This window comes from Elephantulus edwardii, unplaced genomic scaffold (genome assembly GCF_000299155.1).
Source record: "Elephantulus edwardii isolate Elephantulus edwardi_28Jun2011 unplaced genomic scaffold, EleEdw1.0 scaffold00013, whole genome shotgun sequence".
Classification (NCBI taxonomy): domain Eukaryota; kingdom Metazoa; phylum Chordata; class Mammalia; order Macroscelidea; family Macroscelididae; genus Elephantulus; species Elephantulus edwardii.
The window spans coordinates 8,482,108-8,487,049 of NW_006399763.1; positions in this window are offsets into that span (position 1 = coordinate 8,482,108).

The window sequence follows — 4,942 nt, forward strand, 5'->3', positions numbered from 1 at the left end:
ATTAAAAATGATAATATATAGGATGACATGCTAGTCAATTGAACTGCATTAAAATTCCTTTAACATTGATAATGTCAGATATGAGATTGATGCAAATATGGAAGAGATGATCAATTTAAAAATAAGCTGGCTCATTTGCTGAGGAAACAAAATATATCTATTCATTACTCTGTTTAGAGCCTTCTTGTATTTATTTCAGATATTATGACCAAGATTTTTAGGTGTACTTAGTGTAAATAAAAGAATGTGTTTGACTCTAGTTTGACTCTATTTACTTACCTCCTAGATCCATTGATGACTAAATACACCCAAGGATTTTTTCTTTTCTTTTTTTCTTCTTAATTATAATGAAAGTTTACAGAGACTTTGGATTTCCCTTCATTCATTGTTGCATTTTTCTCCCTGCACACCCCTCCCCCGCAGTTCACTCTTCTCTTTGAAAAGTAAAAGAAAAATTCTTTCATTGTTATACAGTCCTTCACCCAAGTCCACTCCACTATGCAGTCTTGTTCTGGACTCTGTCATGACAATACCTAATCATATATCCTTTTTAAATAGCTTTTTCCCTCATCTGTTTTAATGCAGTATACATAATTTATTCCATCTTTCTCAGTCTCCCCCCAACCCTGATGTCGGTCCTGTTTTGTAAAATCCAGTAATTTTCCCTTTCATTTTAACACAATTTGTAGTGGTTTTTCTTTCTTGCCATCCAGATTCCTTGTCACTTTTGGAATCTAAATCTTTCAGTGTCAAATTTTGGGTTGAACTACACCTAGGCTTCTCCTTTCAATGTACTTTCTTTTAATGTCTTTTCTAATATTGAAATTTCTGGAAAACTAAAGTTTCTAGTTAAACTCTAGGCTTTCTTCAACCATATGATGTCTTCTGTTTCATTATATCATACGCCAAGTACAGGTGTTAGAAGGAAAATATATTACCAGAGCTGCTTGGAGGTAGTTGGGGATCCTACCTGCATCTTCCACAAATGCTACGAATGACCTAAGATAAGTCATTTCCTCCCTATGCCTCATTTTCTGTAAATTGAGGAGTTGGACTTGAGATGACTTGTAAAGTTCTCACTACCTCTCAAAATTTCTATGCCTATTAATGATAGTGAAAGAAAGTCGGGCAGAGCATTTTCCACTTGGTTTCTCTGTGATTCAGTGTAAAGTACCAGAAAATTAAGGTTGACATTATATATCATGATTTACGTTCACTTGGAATTCAAGAAAAGGTTATTATTGAGCCAATACAATAGAAGGTGACATTTTTCTACTGAGTAGCAGTATGATCACAGCAGAGAAAAATAAGTAAATAGGCATTAGCTTGGCCATCTAAGGTCCTGATTGTACAGCCATGACACACTGAGGTTAAGAGCTGTCAAGCACATTGCTCCCTGAGTCAAGGTTTAAAAAATTATGCCACAGATAATGTTCATTTAAATAATTTAAATCTGGGAGGAGATTGATCAAGACAGATTGCAAGATAGGTATTTCCTATTCAGTAATTATTCACCACAAAAATAGCCTCAAAAATACAGCAGCACTTTTCATTTTCATGTGGTTTTTTTCCCCAAAAAACTATTCTCTTAGTAGGGAGCCCTGATGGCCTAATGGGTAAGGAATTGTACTGTAAACATAAAGGCAAATAGTTTGAATCCAATAGATACTCCACAAAAGAAAAATGGCCAGTTTCCTTCTGTGCTATTGATAGCCTCTGAAAGTCAGCTGGAAGAGCAGCTATGAGTTGGTTCCTTCTACTCTTGACAATGAGTGAGTGTGCTCCCTTTGCCTTGTTTCTGTGGTCCTCTTGAATGTGTACACTGTGCACTCAGTGGTAGAGGGCAACAAGTGGAATCACAAATAGTGTCATGTTTATCGTATTGTAGATTGGCAGGCAGGTGTGAGGGGGCTTCCTGTCCACACAGCATCCCTGTGTGCTCCCTGAGTTCCTGGTTAATTCTGTAAACCAGTATTTTATCCCAATTTGATTTTTCTTTTTTATGACTAAACTGATAGAGAAAGAGATAGCTGTATTATTCAAAATGAATTTGAATTTACACAGGAATTATAAACAAATGAAATGACCTTCTATCTGTTAGGAGGACGAGTTCTCTTATATAAGTTAAGAGGACATGAGTCTTTATATATGTATAATTTTTTCCCCTCTTCCTCTTCTTCAAAGATAGAAAGGAAGTTACAAATTCCATGGGATTTAAGGTGAACCAAGTAGGTTTAATTTTAATTTGGTGCTGGTTAGAATGATTATTCTTGTGGATGAACCAATCTTTCTTAGTTTATACATTAAGGGTGTGTGTGTGTGTGTGTGTGTGTGTGTTGGGGGGTTTCTTCAGAAGGAGGAATTTTATAGCAGAATATGTTCAGCCTCAGAGCAGGGTATGTTTTCTTAATTCATTGATTAAGAGGTGCCTAGCACTAATAAAAAGAAATAAAAATTTAAATTCCTTAAAATTAAAAAAAAGAGGAATTAATTTTTTCGTTAAATCAAAGTAATGCAAGAGTTTTTAATTTCCAAAATAAACCAAGGAGGGTGTGCCCCACCCTAGCAGCTCTGCAATGTTTTCTCAGATGCCGTTCCTTGTGGTCTCCCAATCTGGTTAACAAGATGTTCATTTCAGTTTCAGAAATTTTTAAAAGAAGCTCTCACCTGTTTCTTCCCTGCTTTGTTAACAGGCTGTCATTCAACACTGAATGATACTGTGTTGAATGGTACTGGTTGTTTATTGCCTTGTTTTAAAAAAAATTCTCAAAAAAATTAAACTGCTAATTCAAAAGGGTTTGAAATAAGACAATTTAATTATTTTACATGTTGGCCTTTAAAAATAAGATTGGCTTTTATGGAAATTACTAAATTGAACCAACATGTAGATGTGATGGCTAATGCAGAAGCAATTTATATTTTAAGCTATTTTCTCCCTTATAATTATGAATTCGAGTGACAAGATGGCTTGTATCAAAATTGTCTGTAGTGCTTTATAAGGAAAGATACAACAAATAAGTGCTCCAAAGTGTTCTAAAAGATGTTTTGTGCCTTTTAGCTTTATTAGAATGAAGGAACTCTTAATACGATTTATACTTTATTACCACTTCTTGAGACAAAACTAGAGAGGAGATAGTGAACAGGAAGCTATTTGTTGAGCAGGAATGCCAGATGAATAATAAATCCTACTTATTATTTTGTGATAAGGTCCTTTTTTTTCCAGACAACGCTAACTCAATATTGATTCACAAATGTTTGACTGTTACCTTCTCATTGTCCTTTCTCCATCTGCAGTAGCATTGTATAGTTTTGGTTCCTCTGTCAGACATCATTGCAAATGTTTCCCTTTGAAGCACAGCAAATTAAAACATGAATGAAATGAGTGGAGCTAATGAAGATTTAGGATTAGTAATTTGCTAAAAGAAGCTGGTGATAATCATAGTGTTTGTTGAAATCAGTGTGCTGCAACTCAGCAGGGATGTGCAAATATCTTTGATTTCCATGCTACCTGAACTTGACTTTTCTTTTTTCTGACTAAACTGATAGTGAAAGAGTTATCTATGTTCTTAAAAGTGAATGTGAGTTTGCACAATGGATTATAAACAACTGAAATGACCTTCACTTATACCTGTCTGTAATAAATTACAAAGGAGGGATAGACTTATTTATGGAGAAATATTAAAAGGAAGACAAGTACAGAGGCTATTCAAAGAATCAAATGTGGACTGAATATAACTTTGGACTGTTTTTGTTGAATGCTATTGAGTCAATTATGACTCATAACAACCCTGTAAACAACAGATATGATTCTTGCCTTATCCTGCACCTTTGTCATGGTCTCTGTCATCCCCATTGTTGTAGTCACTGTGTAAATCCATATAATTGAAGGTCCTCCTTTCTTATCATCGTATATTTTTATAAGGCGCCTCCTTACAACATACCCAAAACTGTGAAGCAAAGTCTCACCATTCTTGACTCTAAGAAGCACTTTGACTGCATTTCCTCTAAGACTGATTTGTTCGGCTTTTTGGCAGTCCATGTGATATTCAATACTCTTTCCCAATAGCACAATTCAAAGGCATTCATTCTTATTGGATATTTTTTAATAATTTTCCAACTTTCAGATCCATATGAAGCAATTTAAAATGCATGGATAATATTATAGAAAATATAGAGAGCTATGCTGACATAGTGGTAAAGAGTTGCACTATCAGCCCAAAGGCACATAGTTTGAATCTACCAGCTGTTCCATCAGAGAAAGATAGGCTATCTCCTTTTATGTAATTAACTACCTGTGAAAACTCACCGAAGGGTTAGCTGTGAATCAGTTTCCACTCCATGGTACATAACAACAAAAATTTGACCATTATCTTCAGAAAGGATTAATATGCTTTTTCTTTGGTTACCAATCCTTTGCAGGGGCAGGGGTCTTTTGTCTTGGGAGAAAAAGATATTAAACACTTGCCAATTCTGATGAGGTTGATGGTTTCATGGAAAATTAAGGTCAACAATAAGTCTCAGAGGACAGAGATAATAAAAAGTAGGTTGAGTAGAAAAGGTGTTAAGTGTTGATGATGCCAAGGACTCCTGTTCCCTTGAGCCTCCTTTGCAAAGATAAATCAAATCATAAATACTTTCAAGTGACACAAATGAACTTTTAGGCTCTATTTTCCCGTTAATCCTTAACTTCTCTTTATAATGCAATCTTCTAATGTTAAGTACATATGTGATAACATATTCAAGTGAGCACTTATTGTGTTCATGTGAAACCTATATATAAAACAATAACCTTTTGTCTGAACATAACAAAGGAACATTCCACAGTTTAAAATGAGTAAAGGTGTGTGTCAGAATTGTACACTTTCACTATATCTATTCAACCTGTATGCTGAGCAAGTCTTTCAAGAAGCTAGACTCTGCTGTTAGGGACCTCTCTAAAGTA